Genomic DNA, 13,907 nt, shown 5'->3' on the forward strand with positions numbered 1-13,907 from the left:
GTCCCCACTCTAAACCTCAGAACTTGAGGTGAGATTGTCCTTGATTATCCTGGTAGGCTTCAAATCCAATATCAAGTGTATTTATGAGACAGAATTGCACACAGGGAAAATTTGGAGAAGACCTTGGGGAAATGAGGCAGAGGCTATACCCACAACCAAGGAAAACTTGTAGTTTCCAGAAGCTAATAGAGGCATGGGAGAACTATTGAGGAGGATGCAAGCTTCAGATCTGTTAGAGAATAAATTTCTATTATTTTTAGCTACCCAGTTTATGGCTAGTTTTTAATGGAACCCCCAGGAAACTTTTTATACTTACATTAACACCTAAAATACTATCATATACATTCTTTGGAAATACATTTTGGAGTATTTTATAGATATAGATAGATTTTTAAGGACAGTGACTGAATAAAAACTGAAAATAAAAAGGTTTGCAATTCATAATTTCTGAAATTCTTATAATTAGGCAAGGGAATTTCTCCCATTTAGCTCCAATACATTTAATTGTCTGCTAAACACTAAGAATTAAATTAGCCACTTAAAATAAATACCTCTGTCACATTTTTTGTAAGTGAAAGAGACATCTTCTCTTCCACAAAAATTCATGCCATGAATTATAACAATAAGGACTAGGGCAAGGAATCTGCGGTATATATCCAATATGGCTAAGTTTTATAAGTTTATTCTGATTCTTGCATACACATACCCATATCCTTAAACTTCTAAATATACATAACCTGATATGACTAGAGGTAAAAGTTGAGAAGCTATTAATATGTATTGTGATAATTTAATTATCAGAAATTCTCTCAGTATTCTATTTCCAATTATAAAATGGTATCGAAAATGATTGGGAGAGCACACTGTAATTATCCCAAGCACTTTATGTTTTGTTCTTTCTTTTTAAAAGGGAAGAAATAGTTTGAAAATCATCACAGCGAAATACAGTCTTCAGGCTCTGGATTTCTAATTCATCAGGGAATAAAACCTTTCAGGGTCTCTCACCAATATCACTTTTCCCTTTCTCAGAGCGCTTATCCTACAATTCACGACCCACAGTTGCACCTGCATGGTATATTCACATTCACTGCTGGAACTGCCAAAAAGTGACTTGCAGTTACCATGTTTCTGTTAAAATTAGCTAGGCTCTTTCTGTCTGTGAAACATCTGCTTTGAGTGATACTGTAGCAGCTGTGATGATCTAATAGTAAACTAAGCGCTTCAGTATTCAATTGTACAAAAGGGGCTTTGAGGAGAATGATAAATGACCTAAATTAGATGACGAATTTTAAGTACCTAATTTTAACCTTGCCCATAATGAATGCTTTTTCCTCAAGCTTCTTTGCACCTGTCGCTCTTGGAAATCGAGTAAAATACGCCTGCTTATTGTTTGGGTCAAGTTGCATTCTCCACAGATTGTTAAGTAGTGCCTGCAATGGTGGGACCAACCAGCACTCTGTGCCTTTTAAGACCTTTCTTGCTTTTATGTTTCCTTCTATTTCCTATAGTATTTAAAGGTAAAAATGTTCTCCAGAGAGGCACTTGTAGTACATAGATAGCTAATATTTAAACTCATATCTTTAAGGTATTTCCTATTTTTCAAATATTCCACTTCAAAGCTAATCAATTTTTTCTTTAAGAGCCTTTACATAAAGAAATGGCAGTATTTTGATTCAATTTGACATTTACAAATCTATATGATGCAGTAAATATGTGCACCTACAATATACAATTATTGCAAAGATACTTATCCATCCCATAGAATGGTAACAGAGTTAACTCTTTGTACCTCACTCACACATACTCATTTTCATGCCCACATTAGAAACAGAATAATGGGATCATTTTCACCATCTCGAAAATAAGGTAATAGTAATATCCAGTTTGTAGAATACTTTAAGAACAATGGTGCACCTCCTTTGATTTGTGCAATAGAATCTCTGAGGTAAGATTCTCTCATGACAAAGAAAGGATATAAGATTCAGATAGTTTAATTGCATGTGTAAGATGAAGTTCAAACTGATGCATAGGTTTGGTTTTGCTTTTATTGATTTTATTGTATGTTTTTTCCATTGCTGTGTGAAAAAACACAGAAAAAAAAATGTGTCCTTGGGGCTGGGGATGTGGCTCAAGCGGTAGGGCGTTCGCCTGGCATGCGTGCGGTCCGGGTTCAATCCTCAGCACCGCATACAAACAAAGATGTTGTGTCTGCCGAAAAAATTTATATCAAAAAAATTCTCTCTCTCTCTCTCTCTCTCTCTCTCTCTCTCTCTCTCTCTCTCTCTCTCTCTCTCTCTCTCCCTCTTTAAAAAGTCCTTTCAGCATATTTCAAATATTGGTCAAAATTCTGTTCCTTCCATATCTGAAAAGTGTAAGAAAAGCAAATCTTTACTGTTAACCTCTTAATATTCCAACTTGACCTGTGAATTAAATTGACATAAAATAGATTAGTGGGAGAAATGCACCCAGATTATGGGAACTCCGATGGGAAAGTAAACACACAAAGATGTAGCCAAACTTAAATGTTTATTAAATAGATTGAACAGGGGCACTTATGGAAAAACAACTAAAAGGCATTCTAGACTAAAAAACATAAGTTATTTTAACAAAATGTTTATACAGATTTTTCTCAGCTTTGACTCCCAGTATGTGACAAAAATGGTTTAAGAAAGTAAAACTGACCCTTTTTGTATTTATTCCTTGTCAAGTGCCTTTTAGCTCAAAATAATCTTTATGCCAAGGTGCATATCTTGAGGTGGCATATTTATCACTCTTCAAAAAGAAGTAAAGATACATCAAAATTTTATATTTTTTGATAAACTACTTCTCCAAAGTTACTAAAGTAATACTTCCTTATTAGAACAGGTAAAATAATACAAAGTTATGTAAAGGAAAGTTGATATATTGAATAGAATGTTCAATATATTCCCTGCCTTGTTCCAGTTTTTAGAGGGAATGCTTCCAATTTTTCACCATTTTGAATGATGCTGGCCTTGCATTTAGCATAGATATTTTTTACAGTATTGATATATGTTCCTACTATCCCTAGTTTTTCTAGTGTTTTGAACATAAAAAGGTGCTGTATTTTGTCAAATGATTTCTCTGCATCAATTGATATAATCATATAATTCTTAACTTTAAGTCTATTGATGTGATGAATTATATTTATTGATTTCCTTATGTTGAACCAACATTGCATCCCTGGAATGAGCCCCACTGATCATGGTGTACTTTTTTAAAATAAGTTTTTGTATGAGATTTGCCAGAATTTTATTGAGAATTTTTGCATCAATGTTCACAAGGATATTGGTCTGAAATTTTCTTTCTTGATGTGTCTCTGCCTGGTTTTGGTATCAGGATGATACTAGCTTTGTATAATGAGTTTGGAAGATTCCTTCCTTTTCTATTTCATGGAATAATTTGAGGAGTATTGGTATTAATTCTTTTTTGTAGGTCTTATGGAACTCAGTGACATACAGTTAATATACAGTATTCTGATTATTGATAGCATGGATATTATGTAATTATAGTACATATGTAATTATAGTACATAATATCTATTTATACATCTTAACACCTTTGTTTAAAAATTAAGAAACAGATATAAAGATGAAAGTTGTCAAAATAATTACCATTATTTCAGTAGAGAACTTGAGATCTCTTAATAATTGATATTTTTCCCATAATGTCTTGAAAAAGAAATATATGGTATAAAATAAAGGTGCATAATAAAAAAATATGCTCTGTCTCAAACTTTTGCATTTTAATGTCTATTCCCAATATGGGTAATCAGTATTAACAATCTTCACTGGTCTAAAAATATACAAACATAATTCTGCAAGTATAAAGTTTATTGATAATTTGCCTTCTTAGGAAAACATATTGGTATCATAGATACTACTCCTCAACTTGCTTGACCCTCTTAATAATAATCATTGGTATATCAGAGGTGTCAAAGAACTCAACACAACATGCTCTTAGTTTAGACCACAGCTAGTCTTTATAACAATGTTATGGTGAAAGAAATTCTCTGTCCTTCTTGTCCCTTGACCCCTGCCCTTTCAATGTGTCTTATACTACATTCTGTGATATCAACTCTGGTGTGGGCAACTAGAAATCCCAGATCTCTTACAGGGATGAAGACTTCTACTTTGCTTTTTAGTATCTTCTTGCTTTTTTTCAGTAACTTATTCAGAAGCACATACTTCTATTTCACCTGCTGCCAGCATTCAGAGAACATCTTGTCCTGGAGAATGCCTAAGTTATAGGTACTCATCTATTTTCCTTTGCCCCTTACCAGTCTTCCTTTTCTCAGAGTCTACCTACTGTGTTCCAAATATCTGTGCCCATGATGAAACTAGAGACTGCCTCGGGGAAAGTCATATGTTATAAGCATCTGCTTAGTCACTTTCTGAATGACCACATCAACCAGAAGGGTCACATACATACAGTACAGGGAAAAATTACCAACTATCCCAGAGTAGGACAACCTGAAGTCAGTTGGGGAATAAATAAAATAGCTCAGAAGAGTAGAAAACAAATCACCTGGGGCCAAATAGCGGCAGGTGCAGTGACCCTTCCTGACAAGGAGAATTAGCAGAGACAAAAGAATGAGAGAGGAAGCTGCCTCCTTCCTCATTGGGTAAAGTCACTAATCAAATCTGAAGTCTACACCTTAGTTACCTAATGTCTTCCTGAAGGCCAAATCTTCAATCACATTAGGGATTCAGGTTTCAACATATGAACTAGGAAAGGGACATAAACATTCAGTCCCAGCATGTATTTTTGCAAAAGTAATTACTAAAAAAAATTATATATAACATTATTTAAGAAAAAGTAAGGTTATATACACTGATTTTTTTAATTTTATGAGAGTTTTCTTGGAATGGAATTGTCATATATATGTTAGTATTTATTTTTTGATTCAGCTCTACCAGATAACTGTTATTGCTGTTTACAAACTTTGCCAGATTTGAGGTGAAAATTTTTGTCTCATTTTTAATTTTCATAATTGTGATTACTATCATCTATCATTTAAACTTGCTCTTCTGGAATTCATCTATTCACATATTTTTTCCTATTCTTTCTTTAATCTTTTTTCTTCATATTCTTTGTTTATGGTAATTTATAATATCAAGATATGAGATACTAATCCTCTGTGCTGTAAAAAATTACGTCTATATGTCTTATTTGTATATTAACAATCTTATAATATATTTTCAAAATTGTTTCTGTGGTTAAATAGTAGTCTTTCTGATTACAAAGTTTCCTGTCTTGTTTAAGAAGTCTCTACTGCCATATATTTTGGTCTCTTAGAATTGACATATTTTAATTATTTTTTTAGTCTCTTAGAATTATTGAAATATTTCAATTATTTAAATGCATACATAAGTTGTCATTATGTGCATTAAAAGAAGTTATACTTTTCTTCCAGGAGAACAGTTACTTAAATCTTCTTAGTAAGTTGGCTAAAACCCACAGTGTAATTGTCAACCTACCACATGTCCTGAGTGTCCCTGCATCTTCTTATTAGTTATGCCAAGTATACTGTCACTTCTCTGTATCCTGACAATTTCTCAGGATCATATTTGTAGTTAACAGCATTGAAAGATGAGTCAGTTCCTCTCTTCTCCTTCTCCTTTTCCTTTTCCTTCTCTTTCTCTGTCAAAGAGAAGTTTTACTTATCCCTAATTTAAAGTGGTGGATTCTTCCAAACTCAGGCTTCCTTTCCGTAATGTAAAGTACTACAAGTACAGTCATTCATTCTCCTGAGACATCTACTTCACCACAATCTGGAGTGTGCCTGTTTCTTCATATGAAAATTGAGGATAATAAGTCATCTGTCTCAAGAAGTTAATATATAGCACATAGAACACACTGAGCTATGTGTGGCAGTTTTAAACTGTATAAAATATTAGCTTATCTTGACTGAGTATAGAATTTTTGTTTGATAAATATTTTCTAGCAGAGGTCTGCAAGTAGTGTAAACATGACATTAAAAAAAAGAACTTCAAAAAATATTTTTTTCTCTATAGTTTGTATGGTCATGATGTTAGTTTTATTCTGAGCCATGTGTGCACATATGAAAAAAATGGAAAAATGGAACTACAAATATAGGATGGATGGGTTTAATAACATCCTTCCAAACCTTAATTTGAATTAAAAGTAATATGAAATCATGATACTTTCTTTTGGGGTTGGGGTTGTGGCTCAGTGGTAGAATGCTCGCCTAGTATGCATGAGGCACTGGGTTCAATCCTCAGAACCACATAAATGTAAAATAAAGATATTGTGTCCACCTAAAAGTATATATATATATATATATATATATATATATATATATATATATATAGAGAGAGAGAGAGAGAGAGAGAGAGAGAGAACCTCAGAGCACTGAAAAGTTGATCTAGACACCACTTCTTACTATTCAGGATCATGACCTTGAAAAAAACTATGTGAGCCAGGTCAGAGTCAGGAAATGCTCATGGTGAGCCTACAACATATTGTCATAGCAGAGAATAGTGAAGCTATCAAAAGTATATTTCAAATGGATTCTAAAGTATAAGCTTTCAGTACTCCCTAAAGTTTTCTTTTGTTGTTGTTGTTTGTTTTTTTCTTAATATACAGAAAAGTAAATTATTTCAATTTTTTTGTAACTTTCTGGTAAAAATCCATTTTTTAAATTAATAGTTTTAGTATTTTCAAGTTACATGATTTTTTTATTTTGTTTTAATTTATCTCAAATGTATAATTATGGCTCACAATTATTTATACAAATTTAGGAATAGACTGTACGTTGATCAGTTTTTCATCATTGTGACCAAAATACCTGACAAGAATCATTTAGAGATGGAAAAGTTTATTTGGGGCTTAAGATTTCAGAGATTTATTCCACTGTCTGCTGAATCTATTACTCTGGGTATGAAGTGAGGAAGAATATCATGGCAGAAGGGCAGGTGTGATGGAGGAAATCTGTTCATCATATGGTGGCAGGGAAGCAGAGAGAGAAAGCAAGGAGACAGGGAAAGCATATAGCTCCAAAGGCATGGCCCCAATGGTGTACTTCCTCCTGCCATGCTCCACCTGCCTACAATTGCCATGAAGGGGTCCATTCAGGTATCAAAAGATTGTATAGCAAATTGGTCAATCCATTGATGGAGTCAGAGCTCTAATCACCACTTAAGAACTCCACCTCTGAACCTTGCTGCATTGAGGATCATGCTTTCAAAACTAGAGCATTTGGAGAACAGTTCAAAACCAAACCATAACATTCTTCCCTTTGTCCCTCGTCCAAAGCCCATGCTTTCCTCAACCTGCAAAATAAAATGTATTCAGTTTATATCCAAGAGACCCCATAGTCTTTTCTTTCTTTTTTCTTTCTTTCTTTTATTCTTTCTTTCCTCTTTCTTTCTTTCTTTCTTTCTTTTGTTGTTGTTTTAATTGGACACAATATCTTTATTTATTTACTTTTATATGGTGCTGAGGATTGAACCCAGGGCCTCCCACACCCTAGGCAAGCACTGTACCATAGAGCCACAATCCCAGCACCCCATCCCCCATAGTCTTAACAGTTATAGTATTACTCAAAATTTCAAGTCAAAAGTCTCCTTTTGGTCTCAGTGTAAAGCTTTAATTGTGTTTCCATGTAAAAAAAATCAAAAGCAAGTTACATATATCCAATATACAATATCACAGAGTAAACACTTCTGTTCCAAAAGGGAGAAATAGTGGAATAGAAAGAAGAGATGGGTCCAAACAGGACCACAACCTCTTCAGCATCTGGGTAAGTACTGGTGAGTCATGAGCCACAGGGGGCTTGAACAACCTTACTTTGATGGTTGTAGCCCATATGGTGACTTGTGGGAGGCCATCCTCAAAAGTGATTTGAGTTACCTCCCTGGCTGGGTGAGAGGCGTCTAGACACAGCTGTGTCAGAGCTTTCCTCACCCTTCTACAGGTCCGAGGGCTTGTCCGTGCAGAGGCATGTCTGGCCACTGCCCTGAAGACCCAATCGTCGCTCCTGACCTTGGGATGCTGACCCCCTTAATCTTCTTTGGATAGGATTTTCCCCAGAATTTTTTTTCCACAATAAAAGTCCACTCCCTGCCGTGTTCTCTCTCTCGCTAGCCTCTTCAGTAAACCTCGCTACCTCATTAGGTGGCTGGAGGCGGGAGCTAGGAGAATCTGTCCTGGAGCTGGTTTTAAAAAGGTAATTAGAGTCTTGTCTCTTTAATTTAAAACTCCCTAGCGTTTTCTCAGGATTCGAACCTTCTTTCATGAAGCAAGCGCGGGTCGCAGGCTAGAGTGACTGTCTTATGGTATGCAGCTTTTCTCAGCAAATTATCCACTTCCTGAATCTTTTATTCCCAGGGTCAGCATCAGCTTCACTTTTTCAGCATCCCACATCCCCTCTCAGGATTGCTTGTACGGATTCTGACTCTGCTGCATTTTGCCTGGCCTCGCACTCCTTCCTTTGAAATCTCAATGGAAGCCTCTGTAACTCCTTAACTCCAGTATCCTGCCTTCCTGAAGAACCAGCACCACATGGACAATGCTAAGATCTTGTGCCGGCTTGAGCCGTAACTGTGACCCTTTGAACTATGGCTGCAATGACTTCTGAGTGTCTGAGCAGCAGAGCACAGTGAAAGGAATCCTGGGAAACCAATGTCCTCAGCACCACTGGGAGAATAGGATACCCTGAATGTCTCTGCTCAAAGGAGTTTTATTTTCAAACCCATGAGCCTTTTGTGGGTGTGATCTGGCTAATTCCTGAGAAGGCATCTTTCCTATTGTCACTCTTCAAAGTACTTAGCTTTGGTAATATCTTCAACAACCACCATTTCCTTGGCACCTTTAAACTCTACCTCTCAGGACACGAGCAAAATCTGGACAAATTCTTTGCAAGAATGCTACATGAATGGCCTCTAGTCCAATTTCCAGTAGAGTCCTTGTTTACATCTGAAACCTTCTAAGCAGTGTTTGCTACTGGCATTGCTATCAGCATTCTGATCTTCTGAGTTCCCACCAGAATCACCATTAAGCTCTGCCTACAATATTCTAAAGCTTCTCCATTCTGAATCTCCATTCTGAATCTCCAAGCCTTCAAAAATTGAGTCCAAAGGCTTCTGAACTACATGGTCAGAACAATGGCCCAACTCCAACTTCTGTGTTGGTTTGCTTTTCATTGATCTGACCAATATAACTGACAAGAACAACTTAGAAGAAGCAAAGTTGGGTTTGTGGTTTCAGAAATTCAGTTTAAGGTTAGCTTGAATCCATTGTTCTGAGTTTGAAATGAGGCAGAACATCACAGTAGAAGACCAGGAGTAATGAAGGAAATCTGCTCAGCACATGGCAGCAAGGAAGTAGAGGTAGAAAGCAAAGAGCCAGGGCCAAGATACAGTCCCCAAGGGCACACCTCTAGCAACCTATTTTCTTCATCCACATATCACCTTCCTACAGTTTACCCCCAGTAGTCAATCCAGTTATCAACAGATTAATCCACTGATGAGTTCAGACCCCTAATCATTCCCTAGGAACCCCTCCTCTGAACCTTGCTGCTTTGAGTATCATGCTTTCAAAACATGAGCTTTTCTGTAGCAATCCCAATCCAAAGCAAAACAGATTGTGTGTGTGCTTGTTTATGTATGTGTTTGTGTCTGTTTTATAGGAGTCAGATGGGTTCCCTGAGTAGTATTTAGAAAAGTAGTATAGTTGAAAACCTAGTTTCAGTATCCATCTAGAAGAAAATGTACACTATATCTCCAAGACGAAAAGAGTATTAAACTGAAAACACAGCAGTGAGAGAAGCTGTGCATATGAATAGACAAGCAATAGAACTGTGAAAACCTTAAAGATTTAAGGTAATCCTTGCTAAGAACAACTACTTAAAAGTCTAGATACTAGTTCTCTCAAGAAAAATCTTTTCCCTGAAAATAGTAAGACAGCATCTCAGTCTTTATATACAGAAAATAATTGTGACAAATCTCTCTAAACTATAAAATGATTGTGTTTGTATATAAAAACCTGAATTTATTCTCACACTACAAAGCCCTGGTATGAATTAAACAACAATTCAGAAATTTAAAAAAATAATAATAAATTTCATTCATTACATGTTGTTGATTTGACCTTCTTCAAAATTTCCTGCCTATGATTCACTGGAGAAGAGGGAAGGAAATACTGTTAATCTTGCATTTTAAATTTAACCCAATCTTATTACTGAAAAATTTCCAATGGTCATCATTCAATATTTTGTACATATTCCCTTTTTCAGTTTCTTTCTTATATAGCCTCTCTCACCTGTTTGTCTACTCTCAATGGAAGGTGAAAGTATGAAGTAAAGGATGTTTATTCAGACTTATTGAAACTAATGTCAGGGACCTCTACATCCCATCAACTCCTGCCACCCCTTGTCCACCTGAGTTGCTCCTGGCAACTGAATCTGTAGCTACTATAATTGTTGTAAATTTTGTCAATCACGTAAGTCAGCTATCCTTTACTATTACAAATGCCAGAGACAATCAACTTATAAAGAAAAAAGGTTTACTTCAGACCAGACATTTAGAGATTTCAGTGCATGATTATTAGGTCCTGTTGCTTTGGGTTGGTGGTGGCACATTATGGCAGGAGTAAAAGCTCATTTTCATTTGCAGAAAGCAAGAAAGAGAGAAAAGCTGGCTTTTCACTGAGCCCCAAAATTATGCTCCCGATGACTAAAGACCTACCATTAGACTCGACCTCTGTAAGTTTCCTCCACTCCTAATAGTGCCAAGCTGAAGACTGAGTCTTTAACACATGGGCCTCTGAGAGATTTCTTGGATCCAAACTACAGCATCAATCAAAGCTGGGCGGGCTTCCTCTGACCCAGCTGCTGCTAATGCTATAGACCCTTCATCTGGGGTCATCCTTCCTAGTTCACGTGGCCTTCTCTGTATGCATCTTTAGGCGAAGAGCCACTTCATCCTACCATTACACTCTCACATGGTATCTTCTTAACCAAAATGTCTTTTACATCAATTCTAAGATTTAACAAATAAAAAGAGGAAGGGTATTTCTAAACATCAAAGTCTCCCTCCAGCAACATGTGCCATTAAGTTGGGAATCTAATACTCTAAGTTGATATAGGGGCTTTGACATCATATCCTTCTAAATTCCTTAGAATTGAGTAGGAGTACAAGCTCCCAATGCTACCTTTCATATCACCTTCATGTTCTAATCATCTGCCACACCTCTCAGTAGTTTTCACTGAGGACTAAGTTTCAATGTGTGAATTTGGGAAGGACAAAAGCAGTTCATAATGCAGTAAGCTAGTTTAAGAGTATTTTACCAAGTCTTGTCATTCAAATTTAACCATGAAAATTACATTTTACTATTTTGCTTTGTGTGTGTGTATATGTGAGTATGTGTATCTACTTCTTGTTCCTGTTCTGACAGATGGATTCCTCAAGTGGACTATAATAAAAAAATCTTCTACATAAGAAGCCAAAAAGAAAAAAAATATGGCAAAATTTACTGTTATTCTTTTCCTCTTTCTTATAGTAGTCTTTGGGGCACTGTTAGGTACAAGAAGGGACTGGTGATTCAGAATTACATTGTGATAATTTGAGTTTCTTTTTTTTTGCTACTGTGATTTGTGAGTAGATTTGTAGGTAATAAAAGACTGTTGTTTGACTTTTCTTTTTATTAGCATGCAGCATACTAGTTCTTTGAAGGCTATCATACTTTTCTTATGACCAAATATAAGATTTTTTTCAAAGATTTTCACATTTAACATATTGAAGAGAAATGGCATGTTACAGTATATCTTTGACATTTTACGGAGAACCATAAAAATTTTAAAGCAGATGAAGACCCCAGATGTAATCAAATTTATTCTTCCTTGAAAATATTGATTTGTTGTCATGTAAACAGCATGGAAAAGTTCAACTTTCTGACTTCTTAGCCAGGATTTTTTTTTAATACAAGCTTAGAGAATGCGACCAAACTTTACTGATCAGCTAGTTGTACTGAATTTGAAATTTTCTTTGGTATTCTAGAGTAAAATAAATACAGAAGATATACAATGTATAATGGAGGCAACAAGATTAATTTTAAAAGAAAAGGAAAATATACATAAACTAATATTGAAATTAATGCCCTTGTCTGATTTTTTTTACTACCTTTTTACTTATTAATAATAGGGCAAAACATTTCAGTTTTCCTGGTTCATAATTTAAACAAAGTGAAACTTCTAAAATACATAATTATTTATAATTGTGGATGACAAAATACTGGAAAGAGTTCTACTCATTGGAATATGAATAAGGATGGGAACATGCAGTAATAAAAGGTAGTCATCCATCAAAAGTTTATTGCATCACACTTGCAATAAAAGGAATAAAAGAAAAGTTATTTTCCATTTTCCCATAAAATGTTAAAGATATACTGTAACTGAATTCTGTATAAGCTTTTCCTAAGTCACAATTATAAATTACAAATACAAAAAGAAATGTGCAAATGAACTTATAGGACCCTAAATTTTTTTCTATATTATTGCTTTCAAGTAAAACCCATTAAAAGATAGGAAAATATGCCACAACTATATCTCCAGGCATGTATTTGTGTTAAATATTATGTATTCTAATATGTTCTAAATAAAGATTATGTAAGAACAATTAACAAGATTTTCAAATTTCATTAGCTTGTCAATGAAGCTATTTAAACAATATGTAAATGTTAAATATTTATCATTAATGATAATAAATGCTAGATCTAGACTTTTCTTCTTGAAGATTTTTTCTAATAGTAGTAGAATGCAAAATTGTACACAGCAGTTAATCTCTAAATTAAAGATCTGCTTAAAATATAACCTTCAAAATTATAAAGTAAAACAGACAATGGAATAATTTAGATGAACCTGAAAGTTGGCCAAAACCAAATTTGCTACAAAGCATGTTTTAAAAGAAGCAAGCATTCCAATGTGTTTCTTGAAGCTCTCTAAGTTATCATATGCAACAGGTATAAGGAACTCTGAGGCTCTCAGGAATACATCTCACATGAATTTCAACAAGATGCCATATCATATTATTTTCCTCCCTAAAGACATAAAATATTACATAAGAATACGAAAAAAAAAAGCAGCACCTGCTTTCTGCTAGATTCCTACTTGCAATAAATCTGAATGTGACAAATGAAGACTAAGGACAAGCATAAAGTCTCCAGGAAATATGAACCAACAGATGTGCTGTTTGCGAACCCTTCTGTTCCATAAACCTCTTCTCTGATTGCTGAAGTCATCATCCTTTTAAAGTAATAGTTTAGTAAACATCTGCCTAGAAATTAAAATTATAATCATGCAAATGTTATTATACAAGTCTTCTAAGTTTTGAGAAAGTAAAAGGCATGTGACAACTTTTCCAACACTACTTATATTGTCAACATAATAGAATAGATCTAAGGGCAAAAAATGTTTGACTTCTGCTGTTTGGATATGATATTGGAAAGATTAATTTCTGGAATATTTCTGTTATTCAAATATCATTGGATCTTAAAAATGAAATTTGTCAGTATAGCCCTATATTTTTCATTTGAAAATTCATTTTCTAGCATAAAATTCAATATTTCAATAAGTTAGTAATGTGGTCCTTAAAAGCATTTCTGAATGGAATTTCCCAAATGAATAAATACTAAAAGATTTGTTGATGCTTTATATTCAGTCCTTTCTTTTTTCCTATGTGATGGTGTAAATAAACATAGCACTAAAGAGAGTTTTAAAAGAAGCAAGCAAGCCTAGAGAATGTGACCAAACTTTACTGATCAGCTAATTGTACTGAATTTGAAATTTTCTTTGGTATTCTAGAGTAAAATAAATACAAAAGATATACAATGTATAATGGAGGCAACAAGATTAATTTTAAAAGAAAAGG

This window comes from Marmota monax, unplaced genomic scaffold, assembly GCF_021218885.2.
Source record: "Marmota monax isolate L192 unplaced genomic scaffold, Marmota_monax_Labrador192_F-V1.1 WCK01_AAM20220418_F8-fsc00016, whole genome shotgun sequence".
Classification (NCBI taxonomy): Eukaryota; Metazoa; Chordata; class Mammalia; order Rodentia; family Sciuridae; genus Marmota; species Marmota monax.